At 43.0% G+C, this 13,627-nt stretch overlaps 1 protein-coding gene across 1 annotated transcript in view; it reads right to left on the bottom strand.

Annotated features, from left to right (window-relative positions):
* The window catches only part of Tnr (tenascin R), a 420,853-nt gene that overhangs the window by 292,836 nt on the left and 114,390 nt on the right, over positions 1-13,627 (bottom strand). The gene's annotated exons all lie outside the window — the stretch shown is intronic.

The raw sequence follows: 13,627 nt of genomic DNA, 5'->3' as shown, positions 1-13,627 counted from the left end.
CAGAAAGGAGGGGAGACAGACATAGAAAGTAATATAGCACAACATGATTAATCCTGTAATAGAGATATGAAAGAAAAACACAGTGCTGTAGATTGAATTTAAATCGGTGGAGGAGGAGAAACAAAGTACAGACAAGTAACAATTGAAAATGTGTCATGTTTTATATCTAATATTCAATCTCCCTCGGGGCTCCTTAAATGAGATGTTCCTTAGAGGTCACGGACTGGATGATATGGTTCTTAATCTTTAGTCACCTGCTTTAGTGCCTTCCTAGGAAGGAGTTTGTCAAACCTCAACTTTCCTTAGGAGAAGCAACCCACAGGTTGGGGTTTGGGAGGGAATACTGACCTAGATTCCCTGCCACACTTGTTTCCAAGGATATAAGCAGGTAGGACTTACCTTTGGACTCTACTCCATCCCTTGGTTTTCATGTACTGCCTTGGGCTAAAAGGGTATTCCCACAAAAGAGGACATCATAGCTCCGAGTAACACATGTGGTTTTGCTCAAACCTGTCTGTCCCTTCTTTATAACCCTCTGTCTGCATATTTGGTGAATTTACAGGGATTCTTTTGGGTCACAGAGGAAATTTAGAATGTGGGCAATGGCCTTCTCTCTCAGAAATGTCCTGCAGGGACATGAACCAGTCAATGGGTCAGGCCTCTGCTCTGTCGTTCAAAGGCTAAACCCACAGGCAGTGTTCAACACTGGATTTTCTCCATCCCTCTGGAAAGTCAGCTGCTTGCATTGATAAATTTCTGTTTTCAATTAGGAAAAAAGGCTCACTTTTTTTTTTTTTTTGCCAGTCCTGGGGCTTAGGACTCAGGGCCTGAGTACTGTCCCTGGTTTCCTTTTGCTCAAGGCTAGCATTCTACCTCTTGAGCCCCAGTGCCACTTCTGTCTTTTTCTGTTTATGTGGTGCTAAGGAATCGAATCCACAGCTTCATTCATGGTCCGCAAGCACTCTACCACTAAGCCACATTCCCCGTTCCACTTCTTTCTTGTTTTGTTTTGTTTTTTGGGTTTTTTTGGCCAGTCCTGGGGCTTGGACTCAGGGCCTGAGCACTGTCCCTGGCTTCTTTTTGCTCAAGGCTAGCACTTTGCCACTTGAGCCACAGCGCCACTTCTGGCCATTTTCTGTATATGTGGTGCTGGGGAATTGAACCCAGGGCCTCATGTATACAAGGCAAGCACTCTTGCCACTAGGCCATATCCCCAGCCCAGCCACTTCTTTCTTAATATATAAAATAACAAAGCCATTTACAAATGGAATAAGACCTCTTAACCTTGACAAATGCACCCTTAATCTTTCTGTGATGTCTTTAAGATCTCAAACAATTGGTGGGATGAGAGAATGGCTGAAAAAGAAAAGAGAGTCAGACAGTGTGGGAATATTAACTCTCCCAAGTTCCCTAAAGATACATTATCATTCCTTAACATTTCATTCTATTAATGAGCTTGATTTTTGCAATTCACTGTGTACACCCACTCTGCTACAATTCTCCCCTTGAACCAGTATACCAGTACTCCCTCTCACAGTTGGTCCTTGCCTTTTGTCACCTGATTGTTGTTCCTGCTCTCTGGTTCTCCAGGCCCTATGCTTCTACCCAGTTGCTCTCCTGGCTGCCTGATTGCTTTGAAGCTGCTGTTCTACCACATCCTGGCCAGATGGTCTTTTATCCCCTTCAAGAATGCAAGTTGGGATATTGCTTGCTCTCCTTCTCAAAGTAGTGGCCACTTCTTTCTTAAGAAAACATCATCAGCAAGATGAGGGACTGTAGCTCAAACCAGGCCTTCCACATAGCTCTATGAAATCTTCATTCACTACCTGCTATAAAGATAAACATGACAAGCCCCTGTAGCCTACCATCAGAGAGTTTGCATGATATTCTCAGAAGGCAAGTATTTAGGAGAAGCATGAACCCAGTCAAATTAACTAGCTATGCTATCTTATCCATCCTACTAAACCATCTGTAACTCAGTGCAATGGTAGCTAGCTTTCATGACTGTTATTGTTACTGTGGATGATGGACAGAGTACCACTTGACTGACATTTGCTCTAACAATTTGCTTCTGTGTTCATCTGTAATGTGTCTCAGTAAACAATTGAGTGTAAGATAGGAATGCTGGAGGCCAAGCAAATGTTGAAATGCAGGTGGGAGAAAAGGGACGAGCCCAGCACCAAGGTGGAATCCATATGAGGGGTTTCTTGCCCTTCCTCTCCTAGCCATGTTCTCTCTTAAATCTTAGCTGAGGTTTTGTTTCCTTGCCACCTCTTACACATTTATCTGCCTTACAACTTCATTTATTATTTCTTTCACCTTTTCCCAAAGCTTCTTGTCATCACCTCAAGTTAGGTTTAAAAGTTGGAGTACTTAAAGACATTTTTCCAGAGCCCTTTCCCTAAAGCTGTGAATCATGACTGCTTCTAATACATACTATGGGACTCACTTCAAAGGCAGGGACCTGGGCAGTTCTCTAGGTGGCCATGCTGACCCCTAGGTTTCCCTTGCCAGCTTCTCCTTTGGAATTTGCCTTCCCTGGGAAGCGGGATCTCTTCTCATGCTTCCTTAGGTTGGTTGACCTTGGTTTTCTCTCTCCCCTGCCTAAGCATAGAAACCACTCAGGCTCAGGCCCTTCTCCACAGTGATGACCCACTGCTAGATTGCAGGGCATGTGGGTGATGGGACAGTGCTAATGAGAAATATTGATCAACTAGGAGCCACAGGAATCCCTCTTCCTAGAGAAAGCCACAGCCAAGAGAGTGGCTTCAGTAGGGCCATCTGTTCTTATCAGGGGACCCATCATTTCATTGGGGCTGGCAAGAAGTCTGTGAAAAGAGCTTCCTTTCTGCGATGGAAGGGAGGAAGGAAGGGAAAGGCTTAATTACATTTATGAAGATAAAGACAGCAGGGACCAATAAGAGCTATTAGTGCTTCATAGAATTATGAATCTTTCATTTTCGGTGGCTAGTGTAGCCTGCATCTAAATAGACTATAACCAAATTTTATTTCCAACTCATCTGTGTCCCAACAATATAAGAGAAATGGCTCCCTTTCTAGAAAGAGCTATTGAACAAGAAGCCTGGATTCCAAGCCTGGGTAGATAATTGGCCAGAAGGACACAGAGCACAGAGATCAGATTTTTTTTTTTTTTTTTTTTTTTTTGGCCAGTCCTGGGCCTTGGACTCAGGGCCTGAGCACTGTCCCTGGCTTCTTCCCGCTCAAGGCTAGCACTCTGCCACTTGAGCCACAGCGCCGCTTCTGGCCGTTTTCTGTATATGTGGTGCTGGGGAATTGAACCTAGGGCCTCGTGTATCCGAGGCAGGCACTCTTGCCACTAGGCTATATCCCCAGCCCCAGAGATCAGATTTTAAAGACTAGCAGCATGAGAGATGTCTTGCTTAATCTGCAGGTCTGAATATGCCTCAGTGACATTTAAGACTTCAAATCCTTCTCCAAACACAGCCAGAATTCTCTCATCTAGAGAGAGCTTAGGTCTACACTGAGGACCTTCCTATGGTCTTCTCATGGCACAAATCCAGAAGTATGTGCTCCAAATCCAGGAATGATCTGGGGATACAACTCAGTGGTACATTGTGTTACTTAACATAAGCAAGATTATGGATTCAAGCCCAGTGCTCCAAAACAACCAAATTGAAAACAAGCCTGAGACAGTCCTAGAACCGAATCACTCTGGCAATCTCCTGATATCTTTGTACTTTAACATCTTCCAGCATATAGAGGAGCTGGACCAGAGTGTGAGAGTAGGGTGGCCTTCCCAGCACTAACATATTTAGTGATATAAACAGAGAGACAAGAAACAAAACTGGAAGTTTAAACATTCTGATTTTCAAACATACTATGCACTTTTCAATTAGGCTTCTAAAATACCCCACGTTGGTGTATATTTGCATGTTACTCTACATTGTACTTAGCAATCTCATGGAAGTCTTTGCTAGAAGGATGTGATTTTCTATTTTCAATGCTAAGAGTTTCAAAAGCAAAACCATAATGCAGGGATGTATTAAATTTGTTCACCTGAGGTATATATTATAGGCCCTAGATTAAGTAACATCAAAAAGGACTCAAAGACTCTGCTCTTCCTGTGGAGGGCCAAGTGACAGCCAGGATTGTGCCATAGATCTAAGTGGCTTTCATGTCTCACCTCTCCCACAGCACCCTAATAGGAGATTTGAGATTCCAAAAATTCTCTGAGAGATGCAGATTTATCGGGCCACTTGGTCCTTCACCTTGATCATGTGCCTGTGTTCACTGCCAGATTATGTCTTCTTCAGCCTGGCGCTGCCAGGAAGCCCCCACCTGCCTCAGCAAGTCTGGATCACCTGAGATGCAGGTGCCCTCAGGACACATTGCGTAGCTTTTTCGGAAATAAACACTGTCTCTTAATGGTCTCCAGGCACCCATACCCATAGATGCTGGAAATTATGCTAGTTGTACTGGTGAGGGGAGTTTTGCACTGTGGGAAGGGGGCCTCCTCTCTGCATCAGAACTTGGAAAGTGTAGATTTTTTCTGCACTGGAGAATGTAGACAGAAGAAACAAAATTTTCTTCTTTTAGGAATCACAGAGATAGTGTTTAGAACTCAGTCAAGAAGCTATGCAAGAGCAGGTGCATTCTCAGGTGGGCTCATTTCTGCTCCCCTAGCTAGACTTCCATTCTGCATAGGTACTTGGTATGAGAATAATCCACAAATATGGATTGTTTACTTAATCTGAGCAGGGTGGGAAAGAAGACAGGATTGAGAACTTGGGAAACTGGATTGCAGTTTTCCTTGGAACTTAGTCTGGAGGAGTGCAAAATAAGAGGTTGACTTTTAAGATGCCTTCCAGCTTCAACCATCTATTATTCCAGTGTTCTTCCAGCCATTACAGAATATGTGAATGTCTGCCGCCTCAAAAATAAGGTCACTTCATCCTCCCCTTCTGCTTTCTGTCTTTTCTTTCTTCCTTCAGGTAGTAACTGAGTCTCTTCTATAGTTCAGGCTCTGCAGTGTCTGAGGATGAAGCAGCCTATATGGAGATTCTAGCCAGAACCATATTGTCTAATCTGCTGCAAATTTTCTGACAGAGGAAGAAACATCTCTACTGATCAGCAGACTGAAGTATCTTTTCTCAGGATCTTCCATGTACTCCTCCTGAGGAGCATTTCCTTTCCAGTGTTGGGCCCTAAAAGATGAGGTCCTGACCTCAGAGATGCCTCTGAGATCTTTCCAGACAATGCTCACATATGAAAACTCACATATGTGAGTTTTCACAGGAAGAGTTGCTGGAAGGCCTGGCTCCCTTAAAATGGGCAGAGGATTTCTGATGATCATTCTGCCCTTTGGCCTGTCATATTCCACAGCTAGCTCCTTGGGTCATTGACTTGTGAGAGGAAGCTCACACAAGCATCAATGTCACCAGGAACTTGTTTAGAAATAGACTCATCTAGTGGGCCATGCCTATAATCCTAGCTACTCAGAAAGCTGAGATCTGAGAATTGAGGTTTGGAGCTAGCCCTAGTCACACAAATCCATGCGATTCTTATCTCCAAATAATCAACAAAAGCCAGAAGTGAATGTATGATTCAAGTAGTAGAGCACCATCTGTGAGTAAAAAAGCTAAGTTAGATTGTAAGGCCCTGAGTTCAAGTCCCAGAAATGGCAAGAATAGAAAAAAGAAAGGAAGAAAAAAGGGAGGGAGGAAGGGAGGGAGGGAGGGAGGGAAGAATGAATGCAAGCAGACCTTAATGTACCACTCCAGACCTGCTGAATAGGAATCTAATGCCCTAGGTGATTTGAATTCATATTAAAGTCTGACACTAAAGACACTGAAATAATAGTTTCCCATCTGTCACTATCAATGGATGCTTCTTATTCTGGAAATAATTAATCATAATAATAGTAATAAATATGCAACTTTTTATTTCACAGTTTCTTTCTTATATCTGGTCTCTTTAGCCTTTCATTTTGCTAAATAGTTTCTACTATTTCACCCACTTAATTCTTATTTACTTTTGTGGTGCTGGGTATTGAGCCTATGGGCTTATGCATTCTAGTCAAATGCTTTACTGCTGATCTACACCCTCATCTCTGTTTTAACCATTTTATATTAGAAAACTGACACTCGAGAATGTTTTGTGCTTAAGCCAGATCACATGACCAGCAAATAAGAGTTTGAATCTGAACTCAAGACTCTGGGTTGCAAGCCTTGACTTCCTGCTTTAAGACTGGGGAGATGTATGGATATTTCCCCTGATTTATCTTTGTTTATTTAATCCAAAGGGTCATTCAAGCTCAACAAATATTCTTTATGATGAAATCATTGGGGCAGACTCCCTGCATTCACCCAATTTGTATGTTTGCATTCCTTTACTTAAGCTGAGTAAATCGTATGGAAATAGATCTCCTTGGACCCTGTTGGTGAATGTTTATTGCCCACTAATCAGAAGTGAGTTGCAATTAGAGTGGAGTTAGAAACTAATGGCATAGTAGTTACCATGTAATTAAGAAGCAATGGTATCCGATTATATCTCTGGCCTTGAGATTTAAAGTGATATCATTAGAGCCCACCTCCTATTCAGAGAAAGAAGACTATAAACACTGCGTTAATGCAGATGCGACAAATCAACTGGGCAGGGCTGGTTATATTTTCCCTGTTCCGCCTTAGCTTTACTATGGCTCCTGGCCTCTACTGGATGCATATTGGCAGCTGCTTAGCTGCTTTTGTTCCATGCCATTAATCTGCAGTTCTGTTTCACATGGGGAGTCTCTGTCCCAACTGGCTGAGAGGAAACTATTTGCTTCCTTCTGCCTACCCTACTGGTACTGGCAGACACCCTCCCAGGCCTGGGGGTAGGTCACTGCTATACTTCAAAGAACTCTACAAAAGGGCATAAGGCCATTAACTGACCACAGGAAGTGGAACTCTAGCCTGGTTGTCTAGCCTTATAATCTGTTGGGAAGCTAAGCCTTGCTTATCACCTCCCAAAATACTCAGTCTGGGATGGGCTGACATGGGTGCAAAGATTATTTGAGGCTCCACTTGGGACAATATTATAGTGATCAAACACTACCATGGTCTCCTTCCCAGCAGTATCCACCACACAGGTTGTGGTTTGTTTTAGAAAGCTGAGGATTCAGTTGGCCACTAACACAATGCTGTATTTGGGTTTCCATCTGGCTGTTCATTAGTATACAGCTGTGCCTTGCTGGCCTCGCTGCCCAGCTGGGTTAAGGGCTAGCAGGGCAACTTCTGCAACTAGAGAACAAATGGCCTTCGTTATAATGGACTCTGATGCCCTGGGATTCCCAGAGGGCCTGCGCTAATGACAAAGGGACCATTCCTTCAGTTCATGTATTCAACAGAGCTGATACCTCCATGTCCCTCCTTTCCAATTTCAAGTTATCCATGGCTTCGTAATGGAAGACAGACACAAACCTCTACTGTGAAAACACACTAGATAGGCTTCTCTTAATCTATTACCAACTCTTGTTACAAGTCTCTACTGAATGTCTCTGGGCTCTGATGCTTCATGGAATCAGGTAGTCCATTGATACTCAAAAAATAAAGGAAACATGAAGTACTTACACAGTCCTTATCCAGGCCACAACATACAAAATTGGGCCAAATATCAGCTGAGGAATGGCCTTTTAGGACTTTGACCCAGAAGAACATGTCATTGATCCATTCACTACAGAACCATTTTAGCTATAGGGGATGAGTAAAGGTCACACATAGAACCCATGGATGTATTGAGTGGAATGAAACTAAGCAGGGTCATTAGTCTACCTAATTCTATTATGATTTGAGAATGGCTAACTTTGGATCAGAAAAGAGAATGAAAGAACATCATAGCCACAGAAGTATGGAATTTGGAACTGGAGTCTGAAAAATTACTTAATCCAAACTCAGCCATTTTAGCAATGAGAAAATAGAGCACCCAAATATGACATTTGCTCTCCAATCCAGTACTTATTAGAGCTGAGCCAACAGTACCCAGAGAATCCATGATGTTCAGGGAATTAGTGATGACCAAACATAGGCCCTTGCTCTTCCCCCAGGAAAAAAATAGTATAATAATGGAGCCAACAGGAAAGTTTTATGCTAGGATGGAAACAATGGCTTCAGAACGAGAAAACATTCACTCAAATTCATTTCTATCCTAAGCAGCTCAGCTTTTTGTGGAAGTCACTAAACAGGAACTTACTCATCTATAAAATGGGGATAATAAAGCCTACCTCACCAATTAGATGAGAGGAGGGAATTAAATGGGAGACAAAGTGTGGTGTAATTGTTAAAATGATATGCAATTCACATAGGCAGAGTCATCTTGGCGAAGAACTCTATTCTGCTGTGAGGGTGAGGGAGTTGAAGAAGTGATTTCAGAGACCTAGAGAAAAATTCTGGCCCAGTGCCTTCTCCCTCTGGTTTGTTAGAGTAAAATAAGTTATAAACAGAGACCAGAAGGAGCTCAGGATGTGTCCTATCTGCTAGATAGGCTTCTTTCAATATATTACCAACCTTATGGTTACAGACCTCTACTCAATGCCCCATGGGCTCTGATGCTTCACTGAATTGGGACGGGCAGAGAGAACTAGGTAAAAAATATATAATACTCCTGATATAATTAATGACAGGAAGAATTTGTCACAGTAACCTCAACCTTCTTTCCCCTAACCTGGCTTTCATCAGAGTTGCTAATCATGTGCCAAAGATAGGAGGCTAAATTTTAGAGTCTTTTCTGTCCCCATTCCCAGCCTCTAGCCGAGCTGCTAACAGGTAGAACTCAGAACAAAGGCTGGCAGTAGGAGGGAGAGAAGAGAAATAGAGGCGCTGACCCAGCTAACAGTATATAATAGGGCAAAGCAGTTGTGAGTAGGTAATTCAAAGACGGAGGACCCATCATGTGCTCCAGAAACTCAGTCTTCCTAGTCATGCTGTGCCGGGACTGGCCTCTCCTGTCCCTTGCTGCCTGGGTTCTTTCAATGACCCTCAACCTCAAATAAACATGAGTGAATGGAAAAAGAAAAGGCAAGTGGGGGTAGGGAGAAACCTTTTGAAATTTTGCAAGTTAGATGATATGTTTTATCTCACCTGGTACTTAACTAAAGGTAAGTATGACACCAAGATATGTTGACATCTAGCCTGCCATCAGAGCACAGTCCATTTATTTTCCTACTACTGACAGAACTCAGATGCCTCAGTTGTTGGGTTGCTGTTTCTCTTGAACATGAAACACTATTAACCCCCTCCCTCACCCTTTATCCTTGTTCTTGCCTTAATTTAGATTTTCATGGCCCTCAGTGACCAAGGTCAGGATGGCAGAAACCTCTTCCTTCCAGCAGACCCCTCTGTTCTGTACATGGTGGGACTCACTAGGTACCATGGACCAACCGAGGAACAGGATTTCAGAATTACCCCCATTGCCATCTTTCTACTTCTATCCTTTTGCCTGAATTCTGCTGTCTTCCTGATTCAAACCTTCTTATGCCTTTTTTAATTAAGGCCAACCACTTAGCTCAAATCCTCCATTTGTCATGAGCCCATATAACCCATCTCATTTCCTTAGATATGAAACCCTTACCAAAATTAGCTCTGTAGTGCCCTAGACACACTCTTGGGGTACATACTATTTAAACCTATTTTCTCCCTCTGGCCATTGCTGCAATTCCCAGATGTGTGTCTCTCTAAATTGTATTTGGCTTTTCAATGATCTAGTCTAACAAATATATCAAAAATAATACCTATCTTGCTGGGCATAGTGGCAGATAACTTTAATTCTAGCACTCAAGAGGATGAGGTGAGAAGATCATAATTTCAAGGGCAACCTGGCCTACATAGTAAGACTGTATCTGAACAAACAAACATGAAAACACAAACAATGTCATAGGATTGTATAAAATTTTGGCACTGAATTTGAAACATATGCTTATACTCACTAAGTTGATATTTATATGATTAGTGCTCTGTCTAAAAAAGATCAAATTCACCCTCATCATTCAGAAACCTCTTGTTCTACTCTACATGCTCCATACTCCATGTCCAGCCTATCTTACTCCTATTTAAGCACTTACAGCCTTGAGTGTTCAACACACTTGGAGTTAGAGTTGACTTACTAGACTATAAAATTTGTTATTTCACAGAGATTAAGGATATAATCCTGGATTGAATTTATCCCAGTCCAAATTCCAACCCCACAGTCCTACTGAAACTCTTTTGGTCATCCTTCTCTATGGAATAGACATAATAGTGTTATGCACCCTGTGAAGAAATGAAAGCATTGAGTGAGTTCATCTATGTAAAGCACTAAGTAGAGTGCTTTCAGATAATATGTGCTAGGTAAATGTTAGGGATTATTGTTGTACATTGCTGTATCTTACAAACCTAGGGTAAAACTTTGAACACTAAATAAATATTTGGGGAATAAATGAGTCTTGGAGTCTGAATCTGGAAGGAGCGCTGTAGGCAGAAAAGCCTTACTTTTCCTCTCATTTCCCATATGGAATTTCTCATGTGATACTCCTCAGTGGCAGTGAATTAGGTAAGTTGGCAATGAATTGGTGTGCATGGCAGAGCTTGGAATATGGCCTCCACACATTTCTTTATTCATAAATAAGGAGTAGGGAATCTGGCTCCCAATCACTGCCCTCTCTGCCTTGCTCTTCATTTCCCACAAAATTCCAGGGATACCCATGCCAACCCCCATTTAACCAGGCTTTCTTCTTTCAGCTCCTTGTCCATGTCAATTCCGTTCCCTTGAACCCAGCTCCTGGTCTGGGGACTAGGCAGCCACCAAGAGACACATGGAGGAAAGGATGATACTGGGAAATCAGAGTTTCAAAGGCAATTGTATCTTATTTTGTGAATGACCCACTGCAAGATGATGCCTTTTACTTAGTCCTAAAGACTGCCTTCTATAGGCTACCACCTGCCTCTGGATTTCTTGTGGGACCCAGATTTCTGGGGAACTTTTGCAAGGCTCAACACACTGCTAGATTCTCATGCTTGACAAGAGGTACCTAATGCTGCAACACCGAGTTAGCAAGGTGCCACAGTTTAAGAACTCTGAGGAGGAAAAGGTTTCTGTTTTCTTGAAATAGCCATAAACTTGACTGCCGGATAACCTTTTTTTTTAAATGTTTTTCTGTTGTTGTTTCCCCTCAAATAATCCACAAGTATGAAAACAACAAGGGGATTTATCTGCCCATTCTGTCCTTGAAACCTTCTTTCTCTCTCAAGTGCCAGAGAAACTGAGAGTTCCGGGTGCAGGAGTTCACCAGAGCTGGAGTCTGGAGTGTGTCAGAGGGGGATGAGCCAGTGCAGGCGAAGGGGCACACAGAGTGCCTGGCTCTGGGAGATGATGAAGGATGCTCCAAGTGCTGGCTGGCATTGGATCCTCCAAAAGCATCTGGCATAAAGAGTATCTTGTATTGCAGGCTGCCCTTGCTCCTTGCAGGGATGAGCACAGCAGGATTCCCAGAGGTCAGAGTGGCAGCCTAGCTGAGCCAGGCTGGTGTGCTCCTCAGTTGTTGTGGAAGTGGGCGTGGCTGAGAAGAGCCTCCCCATGGGAATCTCAGCTTGCCTGGCCCTATGGAGAATGTTTCTGCTTCTGTGTAAATGCTCCCCACCACTCCAGCTTCCCCACTGCTGCAAGAACTGCACAAATCCACTGGAATGGCAACAATACAGCAGCCAAGACTATTTCGGTGGTCAGCAAGGGCTTGTGGAAGTTTATAGCACTCTTTTCCCAGCCTCTGGGCCTCTCAGAAGCAGAGAAGACTTCTCTCCTTCCCACTGATGCCAAATCCAAGTGCAACTGGACAAAAGCCATTGAAATTTCCTCTTCTATCCTGTGCCTGTGAAGTCACTGCTTCCATAAGCATCTCATCCACCTATAGCTTCCTTTCTGCTGCTCCTTCCTCATGAATCTAGGCTCCTTTCTGTACCTTTTTCTGGGGCTTTCACTTTTCAGAGCCATCTACCTATTCGGGTTGTCCAAAGCTTAGCATTTCTGCTCCCAAAGAAGCCCTACAAGTCTTCAATCCTCACCAACAACCAGCCCGTGGACAGCCCTCAGTCAGTATTTGGGAAGAAACAACTGAAAGACAAATGTCAAGAAACTACATTTGTTTTTAGCATTTATGTATTTTTGTATTTATTTAGTGCTGGAAATCAAAGTCAGGACTTCATGTATGATAGGCAGGTATTCTACAATGAGCTATGCCCCCCAGCTCCTGAGCACACTTTTCTTGTGTGTGCAGTCGTGAGGCTTGAACTCAGGTCCAGGGAACTGTCCCTAAGCTCCTTTGCTCAAGACCAGCTTTACCACTGAGCCACAGCTCCACTCCTAGCTCTTTTTGGTAGTTATCAGATAACTTTCATGGGTTTTCCTGCTCAGGCTGGCTTTGAACCATGGTCCCCAGTTCTCAGCTTCCTGAGTAACTAGGATTACAGGCATAAGACCCTGGCTCCCTGCTCCCTGTACTTTCTAAAGAGCTTATATATTTATATTTCTGAGCTTATCTTAAAATACCAGTACCCTGTTATAAGAAACTTAACGGTGAGCTCCAGGAGACATGTATCTGCTCTAAACCCCAGAACATGTGAATGTGACTTAATTTAGAAAAAAAGATTTTTTTTGCAGAAATAGTTAAGGATATCAAGGTTACCCAGGACCATTCAAGTGAACTCTGACCCAGTGGCAAGTGGTAAGAGGCAGAATAGAAAAAATTACGGCACAGTGGAGAAGAAGGTCTTAAGAAATTGGAGGTAGGGATTGGAGTAATGCAGCCACACTCCAAATGATGCTTGGTTTTCTGGGGTACTTGGGCTGGTTGGAGCCATCAGAAGCGGAAGAACTAGAAAGATGCTCCCTGCCAGCCCTGAGAGGAACCTTAGGGAGCCCCTGTTAATGCTTTCATGTTGAACTTCTGACCTTTGGGAGTATGAGAAGTGAGTGGGCTGTTTTTTTTTTTGGAGGGGGGGCTGTTTTAAGTCGCAATATTTACCACAATTTGTCATACTAATTCTAGGAAAGTCATATAGTTGTTAATCTAATAAGTAGAGATAGTATTATTGTCCTAGAAGAATAAATGAAAGTGGATATGGCAGGCAGATAGAGCAAAGTAAGATGATAGGAAAAGCTATAGATCGAGAGAAAATATCCTGAGTTCAAGTTTCAGCTATGCTTCTAACTAGTGAGTAGCTTGAAATGACCAGTGCCTCTGATCTTCAGGTTTCTGAAATAAGTGATTAGATTAAAGACCTCACAAATTTGGGAGCTGGGGTTTATAATATAGTGGTTGGTTTAGTCCTAGAAATTTGCATCTATCTGGAAAGAAGTTTCTAGATTCTGACAGACTGGCTTAAATTCCAACTATGGCATCAGTTACTAGTTACGTGAGATTTAAGTTATGACTTTGTGTAAAAGGTCAGGTGTAAAAAGGCTTTTCTAGGGCTGGGAATATGGCTTAGTGGTGGGGTGCTTGCCTACCTAGCATGCATGAAGCCCTGAGTTTGATTCTGAGGTACCATATAAACAGACAAAGCTGGAAGTGGTGCTGTAGCTCAAGTGGTAGAGGACTAGCCCTGCACAAAAGAAGCTTAGGAACAGTGCCCGGGCCCTG

The sequence above is a fragment of the Perognathus longimembris genome, chromosome 11 (assembly GCF_023159225.1).
Source record: "Perognathus longimembris pacificus isolate PPM17 chromosome 11, ASM2315922v1, whole genome shotgun sequence".
In the NCBI taxonomy this organism is placed as follows: domain Eukaryota; kingdom Metazoa; phylum Chordata; class Mammalia; order Rodentia; family Heteromyidae; genus Perognathus; species Perognathus longimembris.
This window is presented reverse-complemented; position numbering and strand designations above follow the sequence as displayed.